The sequence below is a fragment of the Lithobates pipiens genome, unplaced genomic scaffold (assembly GCF_037356315.1).
Source record: "Lithobates pipiens isolate NorthernLeopardFrog02 unplaced genomic scaffold, aLitPip1_a1.2 Scaffold_3, whole genome shotgun sequence".
NCBI lineage: Eukaryota > Metazoa > Chordata > Amphibia > Anura > Ranidae > Lithobates > Lithobates pipiens.
In genome coordinates, this window is record NW_027507790.1 from 239626344 (window position 1) to 239649669 (window position 23326).

The following is a 23326-nucleotide window of genomic DNA, read 5'->3' on the forward strand; positions in this document are numbered from 1 at the left end:
TGGTTACTGCCACCAATGAATACCTGACTGTTCCTACTATGACAATCTCCTGAGACAAGCCATAGGTTCAGACATGCCAGACTGTATAAAATGGTCAGATGAAATGTGCAATGCTTTTGTGTATTTGAAAAATGCTATGGTAATGGCTCCAGGGCTCGGCCTCCCTAATTATGGAAAAAAATGTTTTATTTGTTTGCAAGGGAAAATTGTAAGACTTTGTCAGGTGTCCTCGCTCAGGAACATGGAGGCAAGTTGCGCCCTATTGTTTTTTTTTCCTCAAAGATGGTTCTGGTGCAGGTTCAGGGCATGCCTGTGTGTCTCAGAGCTCTCGTGTCCTGTGTGATGATGGTTCAGATGACCACTTCTTTCACTCTCTCTGGGGCACGACACGACACTTCACACCACCAACAATGTATCAATCCTATTGAAAAATGTACACAGCACATGTCTGCTCAGAGGTTGAGCGGCTATGAGGTGATCGTGGTGTCTAATCCAAAATTGCACATCAAATATGCTTCTCCCACTGCAGGACTAGCACCAATCTTAAATGCCCTTTAGAATTAAAAGGAGAGCAGGATGAGGTTGTGCCACAACATGATTGCATAAACCTCATTCACCAAGACACATCACCCAGGTCTGATTTATCTTTCACAGCACTGCAGAACACACACAGGCCAACAAACAGATAGCCAAGGGAAATGCTCTGGCTGGTTTAGCTGCTAAACAAGCTGATATTTCACAAAATGCACAGATCTAAATGCCCATGCTAGCCCCAGAATTGCCCTTCTATGATCAGGTTCTTTCAGATTTGTAGGGATGTGCAGAAGAAGCTGATCTCAGGGATTGGGACAAAATAAGTGTGCAGAAAGATCCAAAGACTGGACTTCTCTGCAAAGAGGGGGAGCGATGTATACCAGTAGCTAGTGCATCACTTTTTATTTCCCAGTACCATGGAATAGGTCACAAAGGCTGGAAGGCCACTTGTGAACTATTGGAGAAAGATTTTTATTTTCCAGAACTTTCCTGAAGGATTAAAGATTATGTATCAAGATGCATCACATGGATCAGGAGCAATCCACACAAGGCCAAACACTCCTTTTACACATTTGCAGATTGATTTCACACACATGCCCAAACTAGGCAAAAGACAGAAATATCTTTTGGTAATTGTGAACATTTTCTCAAGATGAGTTGAACTTTTTGTAACCACAAAAGAAGATGCACAAACAGTAGCGAGGATCCTCATTCAGGAAATCATTCCTCGATGAGGATGCCCACTTCAAATAAACTCAGACAATGGACCTTGTATCAAGGGCCTGCCAGGACTTGGTAAAAACTCTCAAGATAGAATGGAAGTTTCACATTCCCTACCACCCTCAAAGCTCAGGGATAAGAGAAAAGCCCCGTACACACGAGAGGACTTATGTCCGACAGACTTCTGAAGGAGTTCCGTCGGAGTTCTGCTGGAATTCCGACGGAGTTCTGACAGACTTTTCGGCTGAGCGGACTTGGCCACACACGATCACACTAAACTCCGACGGATTCGAACGTGATGACGTACGACTCGGCTCGAATAAGGAAGTTCATAGCCAGTAGCCAATAGCTGCCCTAGCGTCGGTTTTAGTCCGTCGGAGTAGCATACACACGAGCGGATTTTTCGAAGGGGACCGGGTCCGGCGGAGTTCCTTCGGAAAAATTTGAAGCATGTTCCATATTCTAAAGTCCTTCGGACTTTGGCGAGTCAAAAGTCTGTTGCAGCCCACACACGATCGGATAGTCTGACGGACTCAGTCCTTCGGACTTTGGATGTTGAAAAGTCCGCTCGTGTGTACGCGGCAAAAGAATGAACAGAACAATTAAAAAAAGACAAAATAAGAAAGGCCACAGGAGGAATCTTTGCCAACTGGAAGAAGGTCCTCTCAGCAGTCCTGGCAGAAATAAGAATGACCCCTTCCAAGACAACAGGGTATTCACCTTTTGAAGTCTTGATGGGTCTAACTTTCCCCACCCCATGGGCCAGAGCACCTTTAATGATGGAAAAGGTAGATTTAGACTTAATACAGGAAGAATATGTAAGGAAATTGGTTGAAACATTCGATACAGTTGAGAGAAATGTTGCTTGCACCTCTCCTTTTTCTTCACAGGAAGCTACTCACCTCTTTAAGGTGGGACACACCGTGGTGGCCCAATAGCTGAACAGAAGTAAGAAGCAAGAGTATCCCTTTGGACCTCCTACCACAGTGGTTGCAGTGACCAGAACAGCCATCCCAGTGGAAAATTGCCAGTCCTGGATCCATGCCAACAGAGTGAAAAAGGTTGCCCAAAGCACCAAGAGCTGGAAGGAGATCTTGGATACAGGAGGCCCTCAAGCAGAAGTCCAAGCAGAGGAAGGAGGAGTTCCTGGGAAAGCAGGTCCGGCCAGAGAAGATGACCTCGCTTATTTCACCACAGACTTCTGGCCAGGCATTTTGCCTCCTGATCCTGATCTCTCTGACAATGTTCCTACCCACCTGAATCATCACTAACTGTAGCTACCATCCTGAAGATTTGGGTGCAATTAAAAGTATCTTTTGGAACACACACACAAACACACAAGAGAGCATTACAGTGACACAAGTTAGAATCAAGAGAGAGACTGGAGATAGTTTTACTGATAAGATGCTTTTGCTAAAATTTAAGTATGCTTATGCTCGGGAAAAAATCAGGGTATGAAGAATGTAGGATATGTAACAAATTACATCCTAGCACTGCCTGAATTTCCCTTTTGTCTGTACCTTTAAATATTTCCTCCTTTCTCAAGGAGACTCCTCCTCCGGTATTCCTGACGAACATATCCACTCTGTACATAAACAACTTTGTTACCTTTCCAATAGCAGGTAGAAGTCATTCCCCTGATTGGTGTTTTAATTTAGGGAATGAGACACAGACTAATGCTGGCCATGCACGGTTCAAATTTCGGGAGAATTTTCTTTCAAAAATCGTATCTAAGAATTTTCGTATGAATTTCGCACCATTAGTGGGCTGCAGCAACAGCCGATTTTCGTGCGGAAATAAAATTTGAGGAATCGGACATGTTGGAAATTTTTAGAAAAACTAACGATTTTCTAATCAATGATGGGAGAATCGTGTGAGAAACGTAATAAGAAAAGAAAATGTACGGAGATAAAAGAAAATGTACGGAGATAAAAGAAAATTTACGGAGAGAAAAGAAGATTCCCAGCCAAGAAAATTCTTTTCTGTAGCAACATGAGGTGAAATTGAAGGCTTGGTCGGCCGAATTTCGAAAATCAATTGGTGGCATCATCGGATCACAAAAAAAACGAATTTTCTGATTTTTAAAAGAGAATTTGTTCGGGGTTCGACCGTGTATGGCCTGCATAACCCTTCTTTCTGCAGCAGGTCAATATTTAACATCAAGATGTGGGAATGCCTGCTCACTGTTTCAAGTATCTGACCCAGGGCTAAACTGAACTTTGCATAACTTTTCTTCTTTCCCTAAAAATGTAGGTGAAATATTGCACCAATAATCGCGACACAGGACAAGTACATTGTCGCTAAGAGACCTTTTGCACTAGGACAAAGTATTTATGTATGTTGTGGGAAAGTGTGTTATCCCTGGGTGCCCCTTCATTTTAAGGGATGGTGTTACCTTGCATACTTGGTACCTGTCATGGGAGTGGTAGGGGATGATAAAAGGGGACATCCCTTAGAAGTCAGCTCCAGCAGGAAGCTAGGGACATTGCTAAAACATGGAGCCCATTTGCCAATGCAGGATTTGGGCTTGGAGGTATATTTTCATGGTTAAAAGACATTGTCCTTGTTATTGTTATGATATTTATCCTTGCTCTGATTCTTTACCTCTGCTTTAAGTGTTGCACTTGCATAGTTGCACGCCTTCAATCTCCTGATAAGGTTCTATCCTACATGACATATATGAAGAGTCATCAGGCAATCAACGCCACAACCCCAAAGAAGTATTAAGACACAACATAGAATGTAGAGATCATCTTACATGATTTAGGAGGGGATTGAAGGGATATTTAGCTTAACCGCTTTCATTCTTTAAGAAATTTGGTTTCCATTTTGTGTCTCTCTCTAACATCCACCTCACAAAATGTATGCTCAAGTTTTGCTAGTCTAGTTTCATTTCCCATGTTACTGTTATCTTATTTAGTTGTTTCGTTTCTTGGAAAGCACATGATTTTGAGGAATTGCTAGTTTCACTTTTATTGTAGGCTGTACTTGTATATGATTGGATAATCTGTATGACACGTTCAAAGGGTGGTACTTTCTGAAAGCCCCCTTTAAAGATTCACACCAAAGAATAAAGATTAGATTTGCTCGGAGAGACTTTGTTGTTTTGTGTCATTGTCTCAATGGGCTAATCTCCCAGGCCTGTGTGGGGATTGAACGTCACACTATGACAGACATGAAGGGGTTAAAGAAATCACCTTTAGACAATCTACATTTCCCTTCACTAATAAGGTGACTTCTGAAGGCAATTGGTTCAACTAGATTAAAGTTAGGGTATCAGAATAAAGGGGGCGAATACAAATGCATATTTATTTGTAAAAAATGTGAAAAACCATTTATCATTTTCCTTCCACTTCACAATTATGTGCCACTTTGTGTTGGTCACATAAAATCCCAATAAAATACATTTACATTTTTGGTTGTAACATGACAAAATGTGGAAAATGTCAAGGGGTATGAATTTCAGGCATGTGACCATCACATGCCTGATAAAGGGGTCCTGCGTGACTCTGAAACGTTGCACTCTCCTTGTGTTGGGATCATGCAATAAATCAATGTTTGGACGTTATCTATGTTGTTCCATGGTGTGCTGGCAAATATCTTCACTGTGACTTGAACACAGCTGGTTGTTGCTACAGCACCCAAACTCGAGAGCTCATCCAGGAATGTGTGTGATGGGAATATGAAGTATTTCTATAAACAAAGGGAACGTGTTTTATTTCCTCAGTGGCTGAGGAAGGAGGCGTGTTTTGGCCTTCAAAACGTGTCCTCATTGGCTACAGAGTCCCATTGGCTACATGCAGTGGTATCAGCCTGGATTGGGCACTCCCTTGGTGGTCCTACTTCAAGGTCCAACATGCTTGTCATCTCGGATGTTTGTGAGTGCATTTTTATTGTGTATTGATGTTCTTTTTAAAAAAAACTGTGCTGCTGGCGCCTCACCTTCCCTTCCCCTCTTCTGTTATGCTCCGTACACACGAGTGGATTTTCCAGCGGAAAAAAACTTGGATGGTTTTTCCGACGGAATTCTGCTTAACCACTTTCAGACCGGACCATTTTGCTGGTAAATGACCAGAGGTCTTTTTACACTTTGGCACTGCGCTGCTTTAACTGGTAATTGCGCGGTCATGCAATGTTGTACCCAAACAAAATTTGCGTCCTTTTCTTCCCACAAATAGAGCTTTCTTTTGATGGTATTTGATTGCCTCTGCGATTTTTATTTTTTGCGATATAAACGTAAAAAGACCGCAAATTTTGAAAAAAAATGATATTTTCTACTTTTTGTTATTAGAAAAATCCAATAAACTCAATTTTAGTCATACATTTAGGCCAAAATGTATTCAGCCACATGTCTTTGGTAAAAAAAAAGTCAATAATTGTATATTTATTGGTTTGCGCAAAAGTTGTCACATCTACAAACTAAGGTACGTTTTCTGGAATTTACGCAGCTTTTAGTTTACGACTGCCTATCTCATTTCTTGAGGTGCTAAAATGGCAGGGCAGTACAAAACCCCCCCAAATGACCCCATTTTGGAAAGTAGACCCCCTAAGGAAATTGATAAGAGGCATGTTGAGCCCATTGAATATTTTATTTTTTTGCCTCAAGCGATTGAATAATGACAAAAAAAAAAATTTTTTTTTTTTTTTACACAAAGTTGTCACTAAATGATATATTGCTCACACATGCTATGGGCGTATGTGAAATGACACCCCAAAATAAATTCTGCTGCTTCTCCTGAGTATGGGGATACCACATATGTGGGACTTTTTGGGAGCCTAGCCGCGTACGGGGCCCCGAAAACCAAGCACCGCCTTCAGGCTTTCTAAGGGCGTAAATTTTTGAGTTCACTTCTCACTACCTATTACAGTTTTGAAGGCCATAAAATGCCAAGATGGCACAAAACCCCCACAAATGACCCCATTTTAGAAAGTAGACACCCCAAGCTATTTGCTGAGAGGCATGTTGAGTTCATGGAATATTTTATATTTTGCCACAAGTTGCGGGAAAATTACAAACTTTTTTTTTTTTTTTTTTTTTTTAACAAAGTTGTCACTAAATGATATATTGCTCATGCATGCCATGGGCATATGTGAAATGACACCCCAAAATAAATTCTGCTGCTTCTCCTGAGTACGGGGATACCACATATGTGGGACTTTTTGGGAGCCTAGCCGCGTACGGGGCCCCGAAAACCAAGCACCGCCTTCAGGCTTTCTAAGGGCGTAATTTTTTGATTTCACTCCTCACTACCTATTACAGTTTTGAAGGCCATAAAATGCCAAGATGGCACAAAACCCCCACAAATGACCCCATTTTAGAAAGTAGACACCCCAAGCTATTTGCTGAGAGGCATGTTGAGTCCATGGAATATTTTATATTTTGCCACAAGTTGCGGGAAAATTACAAACTTTTTTTTTTTTTTTTTCACAAAGTTGTCACTAAATGATATATTGCTCACGCATGCCATGGGCATATGTGAAATGACACCCCAAAATAAATTCTGCTGCTTCTCCTGAGTATGGGGATACCACATATGTGGGACTTTTTGGGAGCCTAGCCGCGTACGGGGCCCCGAAAACCAAGCACCGCCTTCAGGCTTTCTAAGGGCGTTACAGTTTTGAAGGCCATAAAATGCCAAGATGGCACAAACCCCCCCCAAATGACCCCATTTTGGAAAGTAGACACCCCTAAATTTAGGGGTACACTAGTGAGACTAGGTAATAAATGGCGGGTGCCCTGAAACTATAAAAAAATAACTAACCAACCAGCGTCACCTGTAACAGTTATATGGTGATCACTGGTGAAAGGGTTAACTAGGGGGCAATTAGGGGGCTTTATGCGGTAGTATATGGGGGTCCCTGGCGCTATAAAAAGCTGCAGCGAACCTAAATACCTACCTGCCTAACTAGCGTCACCTGTGACACTAATACAGCGATCAGAAAAACGATCGCTTATTAGGCTGGGTTCACACTGGAGCGATGCGGGAACGCCACGAATGCGCGGCGGGTTCCCGCATCGCATGCCTCCCGGCGGCAGTTCACACTGCCCTATGCGAACTGCTGGGAGTGTCAGTGAAATGTTACTGACACCCCCAGATCAGTTCGCATATCGCAGTGCGATCTGCAAACTCGGATCGCATGGTGTGAACACCCATGCGATCCGATTCTGCTGCGGGCCAAAAAAAGGGTCCCGTGCGAATTTGCGGCGGGTGCGGCGAATGGCTGAACTCGAATCGCACAGAGATCGGATGTGATTTGCACTGCAGTGCGGTGCGAATCACATCCGTTCTCATAAACCGCTGCAATGTGAACCCAGCCTTAGTGACACTGGCGACGGGGGGTGATCACGGGGTTAAACCTTTATTGGGGGGGTTAGGGGGGTACCTTAGAACTAAAGGGGGCTAACCCTAACTGCCCTAACAGTTATTAGTCACAAATGACACCCGCCGGGTGATCAGGGGGTTAAACCTTTATTAGGTAATAAATGGCGGGTGCCCTGAAACTATAAAAAAATAACTAACCAACCAGCGTCACCTGTAACAGTTATATGGTGATCACTGGTGAAAGGGTTAACTAGGGGGCAATCAGGGGGCTTTATGCGGTAGTATATGGGGGTCCCTGGCGCTATAAAAAGCTGCGGCGAACCTAAATACCTACCTGCCTAACTAGCGTCACCTGTGACACTAATACGGCGATCAGAAAAATGATCGCTTATTAGGCTGGGTTCACACTGGAGCGATGCGGAAACGCCGCAAATCCGCGGCGGGTTCCCGCATCGCATGCCTCCCGGCGGCAGTTCACACTGCCCTATGCGGACTGCTGGGAGTGTCAGTGAAATGTTACTGACACCCCCAGATCAGTTCGCATATCGCAGTGCGATCTGCAAACTCGGATCGCATGGTGTGAACACCCATGCGATCCGATTCTGCTGCGGGCCAAAAAAAGGGTCCCGTGCGAATTTGCGGCGGGTGCGGCGGGTGTGGCGGGTGCGGCGGGTGCGGCGAATGGCTGAACTCGAATCGCACAGAGATCGGATGTGATTTGCACTGCAGTGCGGTGCGAATCACATTCGTTCTCATAAACCGCTGCAATGTGAACCCAGCCTTAGTGACACTGGCGACGGGGGGTGATCACGGGGTTAAACCTTTATTGGGGGGGTTAGGGGGGTACATTAGAACTAAAGGGGGCTAACTCTAACTGCCCTAACAGTTATTACAGTCACAAATGACACCAATGCAAAAAAAAAAAAATAAAAAAAAAAAATGACATTGGTGTCACTGTGACTGGGGGGCAGGGGTAATTGGGGGGGTGATCGGGGGGTAAAGGGGGGGTGTGAGTGTGCCTGGCATGTTCTACTGTGTGTGTGAGTGTTGGTGCAACTTACTGATCCGCTCTCCTCCGTGTCGGAACGAAAAATACCGACACGGAGGAGAGAATACATCACTTCCTCTCCTGTGTTTACATTACAGGAGAGGAAGTGATGTCACCGGGGATTTCTATTCGTCGGGAGCGATCGCGAGGGGGTGGCCATGAATGAATGGCCGTCCCCTCGTCCGGGATCGCTCCCGTACGAATACCGACCGCCGCAGGCACCGGGCGGGGGCCCGATCGGGCCCCCGACCCGCGGGAGGCAAGGGACGTACATGTATGTCCTTATGCCTGCCCGTGCCATTGTACCGACGTACATCGGCGTGCGGCGGTCGGCAACTGGTTAAGCTTGGCTTGCATACACACGGTCACACAAAAGTTTGCTGAGCTTTCGACCGTCAAGAACGTGGTGACGTACAACACTACGACGAGCCGAGAAAATTAAGTTCAATGCTTCCAAGAATGCGTCAAATTGTTTCCGAGCATGCGTAGGAATTTTGCATGTCGGAATTTGTGCAGACGATTGGAATTTCCGATCGGAACTTTTTCTGACCGAAAAATTGAGAACCTGCTCTCAATCTTTTGCTGGCAGGAATTCGGCCAGCAAAAGTCTGATGGAGCGCACACACGATCGCATTTTCCGACCTAAAACTCTCATCAGTGCTTGGACTCCCAGCCCCCCTGAGAAGGCAACCTCGCTCCAGCCTATGTTGATACCCAGTGACTGATTCACCCATCAGTTTCAACCTCCAGGAATATACTCTAATTTACTCTACTTTAATTTACTCTACTTTACTCTACTTTACTCTACTTTACTCTACTTTACTCTTATATACATTGACATAACTGCTTTTAAACATTTTCTGTTATCTCAAATGGTTTACTTCTCTTTGAAATCTTTTTATTATTTTTAAATCAACAAAACTAATGTAAAGACAAAGTACAAAACACAATAGACATTGAGCAGAATATTAATGCATCATTGAAACCCTCACTGGATCCCATTTTCAATCTTGTATCTAATATAGGCTCAGCCAGCCACTTAGCCCAAATGTTATCATAATTGTGGGGACAACCTCTCTTTACGTAGATATCTCTATATAACGGTAAGCTGTTATTAACCAATTGTTTCCTATATGAAAGTTTGGGCAAGGAAGGTTTTTTTCCTATACAGGGAAATGGCTTTTCTGTTACAGAACCATGTAATAATATTAGCAAATGTCCGCTCTGCCTCTGTAGGGGGAATATCCTCTACCAAACCCAACAGGCATACAGACATAGAAACCGGCAAAGGGGCGGTTATAATGGAATTTGAACAAAGCCAACACCTCCACCCAAAAACCTGCTATATGTTGACAGGTCCAGAAGATGTGTGAGAAGTCTCCCAGAGCCACACCGCCAACAATCGGAAGAGCGCAGAGGATTCATCTTATGACGTCGGTATGGCGTAAAAATCAGGCTCTATGCACCAAATTAAATTGAATCAAACGGTCTCTCAGTGAGTGGAAGGATTGAAAGGGAAGATCCCACACATCATCTCAGTCATCATTGTCTACATTGGGGACATCCCACAACTATCTAGGCCCTCTAACACCGGGAGAGAAACTGTGAGCAATCAATCTGAAATAATAATCATTTCCCAATTAGACAGTTTAATCATTAGATTAGCTTGTGAGAACTGAACATGGAAGGCATGTGAAAGCTGCTAATATCTAAACAATTGGGAGCTGGGTAGATTAAAGGTTGAGGTAAGTAAAGAAAAAGAGGATAACTCCAGATTAGTGAGGACCTGAGAGACCAACTTAACATTATACTTGGTCCATACCAGTAGCGGCGTGTTCATAAGGGCGCACCGACACTGCCCCCTCTCTCCAGCCAGCCCCTCTATGACCAATGGATAGATTCCATTGCTTGGCACTCGCAGTTCACCCAGGTATGTTAGAACAGCACATGAATATTCGTTTTCCTAAAACTGAACTGCCTCTCCGCCAGTCAGGTGCTTGGGTCTGTTGCCCATCACCTGATTGGCTGAAATGACAGGAGCTGTGATTGGATGTCTATCATCCATTCACTGTCACCCACTACCTCACTGAGACCGGGCAAGTGCCTGGCAGGCGGTTAGTGGGTGGGGGTCACAGTGGCAGCATTTGTTGGCACAGTGGCAGCATTTGATGGGCACAGTGGCAGCATTTGATGGCACAGTGGCAGCATTCGATGGGCATAGAGGCAGCATTCAATGGGCATAGTGGCAGCATTTAATGGCACAGTGACTGCATTGATGGCACAGTGGCAGCATTTGATGGGGCACAGTGGCGACATTTGATGGCACAGTGGCAGCATTCAATGGGCACAGTGGCTGCATTTGGTGGGCACAGTGGCTGCATTTGATGTCACAGTGGCAGCATTCGATGGGGCACAGTGGCAGTTTTGGATGGGCACAGTTGCAGCATTTAATGGCACAGTGGCATCGTTTGACAGGCACAGTGGTTGCATTTAATGGCACAGTGACTGCATTTGATGGCACAGTGGTAGAATTTGATGGGCACAGTGGCAACATTTGATGGGCACAGTGGCAGCATTCGATGGCACAGTGGCAGCATTTGATGGGCACAGTGGCTGCATTTAATGGCACAGTGGAAGCACTTGATGGCACAGTGGCTGCATTTAATAGCACAGTGGCAGCGTTTGATGGGCACATTGGCTGTGTTTGATGGAACAGTGGCAGAATTTGATGGGCACAGTGGCTGCATTTAATAGCACAGTGGCAGCGTTTGATGGGCATATTGGCTGTGTTTGATGGGCACATTGGCTATTTGATGGAACAGTGGCAGAATTTGATGGGCACAGTGGTTGTGTTTGATGGCAAGTGCCAGCATTTGATGGGCACAGTGACTGTGTTTGATGCCACAGTGGCTGCAATTGATGGGTTTTTTTTTCTGAATTTTTCAGTTTATTTGCACCCCTCAAACATTTTGAGCACCAGCTGCCACTGGAACTGGGGAAAAGTACGATTCAACCAGAGAGGAGCATTTGGTAAAATTGCTGCTTTAGGTTAATGCTCACATCTAAGTCCAGCCCTCCAAGCTTGCATAGTAGTAAGCATTTATGCGTTTATTTTTAATCTGCTCACCATACATGCTCCAATCTGGTTGCATACAATTATTCTCTGGTAATAGCAAGGCTAGAGCTGAGTGTTTGCTGTTTGTTCTTATATTACATAGTTTTGGTAAACCTAAAGATTGTACAAACATTGTATGGTCAGATTGCAATGTGTGACCCTGATATGTACATCCAATATTCAGTGCATATCAGACAGTCTCCTATGAGTTGTTGGCAACGTTTAGTTATATTGATCTTTGCATTGTTATCAGAAACAAACAGAACTTAAAACAAATTCATTTGAACACCAACACAGGTCTGCAGCAGTCTGCCGATATGATTGTTCGTTCTTCAGTTAATGTCTAATTGCTTTACAAAAATGATCATGGTGGAATTTTTCTTTTCTTTTTTCTCTCCTTTTTTTTTTTATTTATTTTTTTAAAAAGGACATTCAGCCTATGACTTCCAATCTGTTGTGAAGCTACAAATCCCAGTGTGTCAATTGTTTGACAAAGAGAAGTAGTCAGGTTGTCAGTTACGTTTAGAGCACCCAGCACTTAGTATGCCTGGGGCCAATTATAGCTCAGGGGGTTTAATACACGCCCCACACTATATAAAGACGCCAGCGTGGCAGCCTTGAGTAATGTGTTCCGGCGTGCAGGGAAAGAGCAAGATAGGCAGGGACAGTGTTCTTTTCTCAGGCATCTGCAGTAGTTAAAATGGTGTTGTGTGCCTCCAGCACAGTATACACCTGTATCTACCCTTTTTTGCTGGTGTTCTCTAATACAGGCATCTGCAGGAGTTAGTGGGTGTTGTGTGCCTCCAGCACAGCACAGTATACACCTGTATCTACCCTTTATTGCTGGCGTTCTCTAATACAGGCATCTGCAGGAGTTAAAGTGGGTGTTGTGTGCCTCCAGCACAGTATACACCTGAAGATACCCCTTATTGCTGGTGTTATCTGTTGCATATCTTGCATATTAGCCTTTAAAATGAGCACTTTTGATTTCGAACGTTCGAGTCCCACAGACTTTAATAGGGTTCTAAAGTTCGTACGAATTTTTGGTCCGTTCGAAGGTTCTGGTGCGAACCGAACTGTTCAGCTCATCCCTATTGTTCATGCTTTAGCCTCCATTCATCATATGCACTGTATTCTTCTTATTCTTATTTGATGTTCTTCTCTCATGATCTGCACAAGGTTTTGGATGAAAAAGCTTTCTATGATCTGCAGGGTGTTATTTGGATATAATCTCTGTCTGCTAATTCTATGACCGTAATTTACAACAATCTTGCCACAATTGGATTGGCTATTGAAATCACGCTTGCAGTGCTTAGTTTGGAGAAGCAGAACAACATCATATAGTTAATTAATTAGGTTTAAAAGCCTTCAAGGCTCACTTTAACCGCAGATTAACATACCTGTACATTGTCCTTTAAGAGGCGGCTTGTGGGCGTGCGCCCGCCGGGAGCTCCATGAGCGTGATTGCGGGTCCAGCAGACTCGATGTGCATGGGGATACCCACGATCGTCTCACGGGTAGGAAGAACAGAGAAAGGCTAATGTAAACAAGCTTCTCCCCGTTCTGCCTAATGACACTCGCACTGATCATAGCTCCCTGTGATCTGGAGTGGTGATCAGTGTCGTGTCACACACAGCCCCTCCTCCCCACAGTGAGAATCACTCCCTAGGACACACTTAACCCCTACAGTGCCACCTAGTGGTTAACCCCTTCACTGCCAGTCACATTTACACAGTAATCAATGCATTTTTAATTGCGCTGATTGCTGTATTAAGGTGAATGGTCCCAAAATCACGCCAAAATTGTCCGATCTGTCTGCCATAATGTCGCTGCCCTGATAAAAATTGCTGATCGCCGCCATTACTAGTAAAAAAAAAAATTTATGATAAAAATGCCATAAAACGAACCCCTATTTTGTAGACGTTATAACTTTTGCGCAAACCAATCAATAAAAGCTTATTGCAATTTTTTTTTTACCAAAAATATGTAGAAGAATACGTATTGGCCTAAACTGAGGGGAAAAAACATTTTTATATATTTTTGGGGGATATTTATTATAGCAAAAAGTCAAAAATAATGCGTTTTTTCAAAATTCTTTTGTTTATAGCGCAAAAAATAAAAACCGCAGAGGTGATCAAATACCACCAAAAGAAAGCTCTATTTGTGGGGAAAAAAGGACGTCCATTTTAATGGGAGCCATGTCGCACGAACGTGCAATTGTCAGTTAAAGCGACGCATTGCCGAATCGCAAAAAAAGCTCTGGTCTTTGGTCAGCTAAATGGTCCGTGGGTGAAGTGTTTAAATAATAATAAAAAAAATGCAACAAAAAGAGCATTTTTTTTTGTAGTAGTAGTAGGAGCCTGGAAACCATTGCACCAGCGATCAAAAGATTGCTGATGCCATGCAAGTCTCCTGCACACTGTCATTGTATCTGCTTGCCTTTATACCCCACATGACCAAGCTATTTTCAAACAGTGACAGCTAGTACGGGGGGATCTAAAGGCAAACCTTACTTTTTAGTTTTGGATGTGTGGAGATAGAACTTCTGTCAGTTTTTATTTCTGTCTGTGCCCTTGTTAGCCCTTGTACACATGGTCGGAGAATCCGTCGGAATGTGTCCTATCGGACCGTGTTGTCGGATAATGCGATTGTGTGTGGTATGCAACGGACTGATTCCGTTGGACCCAATTTTCCAACTTGTTGGAAATATTTCCCAACCAAAGGGTTCGATCGGACATACTCCGATCATGTGTAAAGAATTTTGATTGGACCAAGTGCCACGCATGCTCAGATAAAATTCCTACATCAAAGCTATTGGCTACTAGCCTGAATGTAGTCCCATCGTAACGAAATTACGTCATCACGTTCTGAATGATCGGATTTTTCGACAACTTAGTCCGACCGTGTGTATGCAACAGTTTCGGACAAGATCCGACGGACAAAATCCGACGGATTTGGTTGTCGAAATCTCCGACCGTGTGTATAGGGGCTAAGAGAGATTCTCCCTCTCTATTTGTCCTGCTTACTAGGGTTACACCGTTACTAGTATCGCTATCGGTGCCGATACCAAGTATTTACACAAGTATCGGTACTCATGCAAATGCACCAATACATGAAACCAATACTTTCAGGCTCTGTTCTTTGAGCTGTCATTGGGTCTCCCCTGTTGAGAGCTTAAGTGTTAAAGAAGTCCGGTAGTTAGAGCTGTGAAAAAAAAACAAAAAACAGCTGGTAATGTTTATTAACAACATTGCTCAGCCACTGAAACACTAAAATAAAAAGAAACATGTTTATTTTTGTATCTTTCTGTTTCTTCATCTGAAGATCAAAGGGATGAACAAATTTTCCTCTGTTTAACCCCTTATTAACCCTTAATTTACTCTAATCAGTCTTAATTAACTCCCTAATTTCCTCCATTTAATTATTATTTTCCTGCTTTTTTTTTTGTTCACGTCTATTTTATAAACAATAAACAATTAAAACTTTTTTTTATTTGCTTTGTTAGTAAATATTTTTTGCACATATATATTAACACATATTTACACATTTCACATTGAAAAAGCGCAAAATTTAAATCAAAAATCTATTTATTTAATTTGTAAATAACTTTTTAATGCTTTGTACCATTGCTGACAGCTGAAGTGAAAACAAAACAGTTGCGGTAGGTATCGGTAATTGGTATCAGCGAGTACTAAAAAAGAGTATCAGAATCAGTCCCTACTGCTTACCATTATCATTGGAAGTGAAAGTAAAAGAAAATCCCAAATGTTGGGTTGTCCCCAGAAAAGTAATAGTGAGGACATTTTCCAATGGGGACATTAGATCTGGTGACCTGGGGGGCCCCAAGGAAATCCCTTAATTTGCAGTGATTTCCTCTTACCTGTTTAAATCTCCCCAACGGGACAGAGATGGCAAAAAAAAAAAATAACCAGGGTTATAATTCTCCTTTACTGTATCTAAAATGAAAATAAAAAAGCCTATAGTTCTGGTTTAAAAATGTTGCAGAGACTCACTACTTGAATGGATTGTCAGTCATATTATATACGTTTCTTTATTGCTTATAAAATCAATTGAAGAATAATGTAAATCGGCCTTTCTCAACCTTTTCAACACAGAGGAACCCTTGAAATAGTTCTCCGGTCTCGGGAAACCCCTTCTAAAAATTAGAAATCTACAACTCGTGATACATTAGTGTGATGGTCAGTGGGAAGAATGGTCCTTACACTTGTGGTCATTGGGAAGAATTACCTCCTTACAGATAGCTAAAAAGACCACTGGCTTGAGTGGGAACTTATCTTCAATGCTGAAGGAACCCCTAGAAACCTCACGAAACCCTGGTTGAGAATCACTGATGTTTAACTTCATAAGTATAATGAATATGACACAACAAAGCTCTTAATTCACTCTCTTTTCATCTCTCACCTTGAGTACTGCCGCTCCCTTCTCATTGGCTTACCTCTACATAGCCTATCCCCCCTTCAGTCCATCATGAATGGTGCTGCCAGACTCATCCACCTTACCAACTGCTCTGTGTCTGCTACTGCTCTCTGTCAGTCCCTCCCTCCGATCACTCAATGAATTAAATTCAAAATACTAACAACTACTTACAAAGCAATCCACAACTCTGCCCCCAGCTACATCACTGACCTAGTCTCAAAATACCAACATGATTGTTCTCTTCATTCTTCTCAAGACCTCCTGTTCTCTAGCTCCCTCATCACCTCCTCCCATGCTCGCCTCTAGGACTTTTTCCCGAGCCTCTCCAATTGTATGGAACTCCTTACCCCAACCTATCCGATTATCTCCTACTCTATTAAACCCTTCTCTTCAGAGAAGCCTATCTTACTCCAAACTAACAACTGTATTTTCATTTTCTCCATCAGCTCATCCGTCACAGTTATTACTTTTTGTTCCACTTGACCCTCTAACGAGAAGGGCCCTCTGATTCCTCCTGTATTGATTTGTATTGTAACTGAACTGTCTGCCCTCGTGGTGTAAAGCGATGCGCAAACTGTTGGCGCTATATAAATCCTGTATAATAATAATAATCATGTATATTTAGAAATATACTTATTCACATTATTTGTTTATCAGCCCAAGCGGTTGTAGCAGCAAAACTATATATAAATAAGTTTTTTTATTTTTTATTTGCATATATGGAAAAATAAAATCTCATCCTTCATCTCTCATCACAACAGTCAAAAGCAATTGTCAATTTGTCCCCATTAACCATAAAAAAGTTGAATGTTTGCAATATAAAAATGATTTAAAGCAGTAGTTTTCTACCGCTTTAAAGCGGGAGATTTCTTTCTGGCAGGGTCCAGCATCTGCCAGACTTTCAGCCGAGAATCCTCTGTGCGCATGCGCCACTGCAGTCAGCGGCGCATTGCGAGGGGAATATCTCCTAAGCCATAGAGGCTTAGGAGATTTTTTTTTACCTACAGGTAAGCCTTTTTATAGGCTTACCTGTAGGTAAAAGTTGTAAAAAACACTATATAACCACTTTAACTATATTTCAACCATGTATGGACAGGATCTACTTTTGCTTTGATAACATAATTTCTCTTAAAATTACCTCACTCCCAGCATTGCTTTATATGTGGACATTTTTCACTGAAGAGAATTCCCCGGGCAATGAACCTGCCATCGATCCCAATCAACTAGTCGACAGCTGGCAGCCAACAGGTAGAGTGGGAGCATAGTCCTGCATTTGCTGGTCCTTCTACCCCCCCCCCCCCCCCCCCACCGCAGGGCAGAGAGTGGGACATATCACAGTACGGAGCTGCTGGAGTTAACGGTTCACATTAGCCAGCAGGTGATTGGTTGCTAGGGAGCTGTGCGGTCCTAGCAACCAATCACAAGCTTGTTCATGTGAACTCTGCCAGTTCCTGCCCTCCATCCAGTGCTGTGACACCTCTCGCTCTCCAATCTGCACAGTGTACACCATTGTAAGGTAGGAGACTGCTAATTACACTTTGTATGTGTGTGTGTGTGTGTGTGTGTGTGTGGGGGGGGGGGGGGTGGCAGGACACTACATGGGGGAAGTGACGTGAAGGGGGCACATGACACTGTTATGGGGGGGCAGGCAGAGGACACTACAGTGGGGTGTGATGTGAGGGAGGAAGAGGACACTACATGAGGAGGGGGAGTAAAGGGAGGCAGAGGACACTATAGGGGGTTGATTTGAAGGGGGGCACAGGACACTATTACGAGGGGTAATGTGACGGGGGCCAGAGGATACTACAGCGGAGGGGGGGGAATGATGTGAAGGGAGCCAAAGACACTGCTATGGGGGGGGGGGGATCAGAGGACACCCTAGTGGGGGGGGGGTTATGTGAAGGGGGGCAGGAGACTGGTAGGAATAAGAAGACACTGCATTTTTCTTTTTAAAGGGCACCCTCCCCTTCCTTACTCTGGTATTTTTGGATTCCTCCATGTTGTCCAGGTAATTAGACATGCACTGCCGAAAAATAAAAATTTTCCGTTTTCGTTTCATTCGTTATAATTAGCATTTCTTATTTTGATAATTCGTAAATTCAGATGCATTCAAATTAGTTAAATTCAATTTGTTTAGATGCAGTATTCGTAATTTTGGATAATTCATAACTTTGGATACATTTGTATTCGTTACAGTTAGCCAAATTTAAAAGGAAATTCCAATACCTATACTTTAATAGTTTATAACTATTATTATAGTTTTTATTATTATTATTATTATTATTATTAATAATAATAATAAAAAATAATAGAAAAAAATCTATAATAATGGTTAATAGTTTAAAGGAGTTGTAAAGGCAAAAGTTTTTTTTTATCTTAATGCATTCTATGCATTAACCACTTAAGCCCCGGACCATCTGGCTGGCCAAAGACCAGAGCACTTTTTGCAATTCGGCACTGAGTCGCTTTAACTGACAATTGCGTGGCCGTGCGACGTGGCTCCCAAACAAAATTGATATCCTTTTTTCCCCACAAATATTGCTTTCTTTTGGTGCTATTTGATCACCTCTGTGGTTTTTATTTTTTGCGCTATAAACAAAAAAAGAGCGACAATTCTGAAAAAAACGCATTATTTTTTACTTTTTGATATAATAAATATCCCCATTTTTTCCTCAGTATAGGCCGATACATATTCTTCTACATATTTTTGGTAAAAAAAACTCAAGCATTTATTGATTGGTTTGCGCCAGTGAAGGGGTTAACCAGGAGGGGGAGCTGCAGGGGTTAAGTGTGTCCTAGGGATGTGTTCTTACTGTAGGGGGGAGGGGCTACATGTGTCACAACACTGATCACCGCTCCCGATCACAGGTAGCTGTGATCAGTGTCCTGTCACTAGGAAGAATGGGGAGATGTTTGTTTACATCAGCATTTCCCCGTTCTTCCTCTCCGTGAGGCGATCGCGGGTATTCCCACGGACATCGAGTCCACGGGACCTGCAATCACACTCATGGAGCTTGCGGCAGGGTCGTGCGCACGCCATTATATTACACCATTATATTACAGATAAAGTCTTCTGTAGCAATGATATGAAATGATTTCATATAATTGTAGTTTTCTTTGAGATGCGCCTTCCAGCCGCACTGACCTGATGGTGTCGGAGTTGGAGGAATGTTCTCTTACCCGTTGAAGGAGATGTCTTTCCTTCATCTTCAGGAACTTACAATGAGCATGTAGAACTTGTTTGTGTCAGTGTAACCACTTCCCTCTGTCCAATCACAGGCACCTTGTAAAGTCATACATCATGCCACACCTTCCAGTATAGATATGACTGTGGGTTATTCATAGCTGGACACACCTGAAGATAAGACACACAAAGGTAAGTGATGGGGGATCCAGCTGGCTGGGGGGAGTAAGCCATGGAGTAGACTGTATGAAAATGTTAGTATGGGATGCTCATGATTTATTGTCCAGGTGGATGGATAGAAATTAGATCAAGGTGTAAAGGATTAGTCTACCCAACAATGATATTTCAGTCCTAGTCTGACAATGGTAGGCTGAGTATCTCATGCGGGTTACAGGGGCGTAACTATAGGGGGTGCAGCAGTCGCGACCGCAACTGGGCCCTGTGAAGCAGGGGGCCCATGCAGCCCCCTCTACATATGGCCGGAAGCAGCATAGGCAGCTAGGGGTACCAGTGCACCATGCACACGGGTGGCTGGAGGTAGAGGGTGACTAGCAGAGCTCCATGCTCGACTATTGCACTGGCTGCTCTTTAGTTGTGCATTCCCTGCATGACCTGTGTCCTCGGTCGGCTCCTCAGAGTACCCCTCTCCTGCTCCATGCACTGCCACTCAGTCCGATGTCTGTTCTCCCCAGCCAGAGTAAGGCCCCCCCCCCCCCGGGTGCGGCCCACATTGCACTTCATAATTCTCCTGGGTAAACAAACTTTAAGCACACAGATGCAGTACAGCCCTATGAGAGCCGCCCGGAGGACACTGCAGGCTTGTCTGCCATCCCCCCTCCTCCCCTGTCATACACAGATGATGAAAGGTCTTTCTGGGAGATATGCTGATCGCCCGTCCAGCACACTGGATGGAGCCCAGGCCAACATGGATGAGTGCGCGGCCTACAGCTTGGTCATGGTGAGTGAGAGGACCCCATCCCCCACACACCATTACTTACCCCCTCCATCTCCCCCTGGGGACAGGGGTCCCTTCTCACGTGTGGACAGGTACCCCAACTCCCCTGGGGACAGGGACCCCTTCTCACCTGGGGGCAGTAACTTCATCTGCCCTGGAGAAAAGGACCTCATCTCTTCTGGGGACAAGGACCCCATCCTGCCTAGGGACAGTCCCCCAATGGGGCACCTAAAAATGTAAAAAATAAAATAAAAAAAACGACTGATACCAATGGTGGAACTACAGGGCTCACAAAGGTCATGCCTGTGAACACGCCCTGGAGTTCCACCGCTGGACTCGGAGGGAAGGGCCCTGGCTGGGGTTCAGGGGGGCCCTTCATGGTTTCTTGCATCGGGGCCCTGAAGGTTCTAGTTACGCCACTGGCGGGCTATACTGATAAGATCTCCTTTTTTACATTCTTGGCTTCTTTCTGGAATGGAGTCTTCTTCTATAGAACCTTACTGTCCCTTTTACGCAGGTGGTATTATCAGATCCACCTGTCAGGTGAGTCTGAACTAATGTTCCATGTTAGTCTAAGGGCAAGTGCGTCCTTTTACATGTGATTACTATAGAGTCCATCTAGATCCGGACAAGAAAAGAAAAGGTCTATGTTCTTTTCCATCTTTTGGAAATGTGATGGATCAGAGGCAGTCACATGTTAATGAACACACGTTTGTCTACATACTCGTGCCCATAGACTTAACAAGGGTCCAATTAGCTCAGAGAGGCAAAATTTTGTTATTTGGATCCATACCATTCTGATCCCCACATCATTCTGATCCATACCATTCAGATCCAATTCAGCAAGGAATCTAAGTCCAATAAGCTCAATGAGGCAAAGCTGAATTATTTGGATCCATATCACACTGATCCATACTATTCAAATCCATACCATTCAAATCCATACCATTTGGATCCATATCATTCAGCTCCAATTCAACAAGAAAACTGGGTCCAATAAGCTCTGGGAGGAAAAACTGAATTATTTGGATCCAAACCATTTTGATCCATACCATTTGGATGCATATCATACTGATCCACACCTATCGAATCCATATCATTTGGATCCATACCATTCAGCCCCAATTCAGCAAGGAAACTGGGTTCAATAAGCTCCATGAGACAAAACTGAATTATTTGGATTTATACCATTCGGATCCATACCATTTGGATTCATATCATAATGATCCATAACATTTGAAACCATACCAGTTGGATCCATAAGTGCCCCAATTCAGCAAGGAAACTAGGTCCAATAAGCTCCATGAGGCCAAACTGAATTATTCGGATGCATACCATTTGGATCCATATCAGATTGATCCATATCATAATGATCCATACTATTGGAATCCGTACCATTGGGCCCCAATTCAGCAAAGAATCTGGGTCCAAAAAGCTCCATTACGGAAAACTGAAATATTTGAAACCATACCATTTGGATCCATACCATTTGAATCCATATAATAATGATCCATACCCTTTGGATCCTTACCATTCGGCTCTAATTCAGCAAAGAATCTGCGACTAATAAGCTGCATGAGGGAAAACTTTTTTTTTTGGATCCATATCATAATGATCTATACCTAAGAATGCACAATATCATTTTTGTTCCCAATGAGTAAGAGTACCGATACTTTTTTTTAGTACTCGCTGATACCAATTACCAATACCTACCACAACTGTTTTGTTTTCACTTCAGCTGTAAGCAATGGTACAAAGCATCGAAAAGTTATTTACAAATTAAATAAATAGATTTTTTTTTAATTTTGCCCTTTTTTCAATGTAAAATGTGTAAATATATGTTAATATATATGTGTAAAAATACTCACTAACAAAGCAAACAAAAAAAAGTTTTACTTGTTTATCGTTTATAAAATAGACGTGAACAAAAAAAAAAAAGCAGGAAAATAATTAAATGGAGGAGAAAAGGGAGTTAATTAAGTAAATTAAGGGTTAATAAGGGGTTAAACAGAGGAACATTTGTTCATCCATTTGATCTGCAGATGAAAAAACAGAAAGATTCAAAAAGAAACAATGTTTCTTTTTATTTTAGTGTTTCAGCAGCTGAGCAATGTTATTAATAAACATTGCCGACTGCTTTTTTTGACGGCTCCAATTACCGGACTTCTTTAACACTTTAGCTGTCAACACTGACAGCTCATAGAACCAAGCCTGAAAGTAATGCCTCATACACGCGGTCAGATTTTCCGACGGAAAAATTCCGATCATGTGTGGGCTCTATCGGACTTTTTCCGTCGGAATTTGAGATGGAAAAAGTTTCAGAGCTGGATCTAAAATTTTCCAACCACAAAATCAGATCAGACTTTTTCCGATCGTGTGTAGAGAATTCCGCCACACAAAGTGCCACGCATGCTCAGAAAAAATTTGGAGAAGAAAGCTATTGGCTACTGGCCTCTACGTAGTCCCCTTGTACGTTTTGTATGTCACCTCATTCCGAATGATCGGATTTTCCGACAACTTTGTGTGACTGTGTGTATGCAAGCCATGTTACGGCCAAAATCCATCGGAAAAAATCCGAAGGATTTTGTGGTCGGAATGTCCGACCATGTGTATGGGGCATATCAGTTTCAGTTATACAGTAGGTGCATTTGTACGAGTACTGATACTTGTGCAAATAATCTGTATCGGCACTGATGCCGATACTAGTATTGGTGCAACCCTAATCCATATCATAAAAATCCATGCCTATCAAATTCATACCATTTGGATTCATATCATAATGAATCTATACCATTTGGATCCATACTATTCAGCTTCAATTCAGTAAGGAATCTGGGTCCAATGCACTACATGATGCAAAATTGAATTATTTGTATCCAAATCATTCTGATCCATAAAATTCTGATCCATATAATTAGAATCCTTACCATTTGGATCCATATCATTTGGTAAGCAATTTCGCCATGTTCATTCCGATCAGCAGTCAATAGTCATGGCCAGTGTAAAACGT

General features: G+C 43.0%; 1 protein-coding gene across 1 annotated transcript in view; it reads left to right on the forward strand.

The window, feature by feature from the left end:
- The first annotated feature begins 19478 nt into the window (after positions 1–19478).
- Positions 19479–23326, forward strand: part of LOC143941044 (phospholipid-transporting ATPase IC-like) — a 198272-nt gene continuing 194424 nt past the window's right edge. Inside the window, exon 1 of the mRNA XM_077462954.1 lies at positions 19479–19553. The gene's annotated coding sequence lies outside the window, so the exon portion shown is untranslated. The remainder of the gene's footprint in view (positions 19554–23326) is intronic.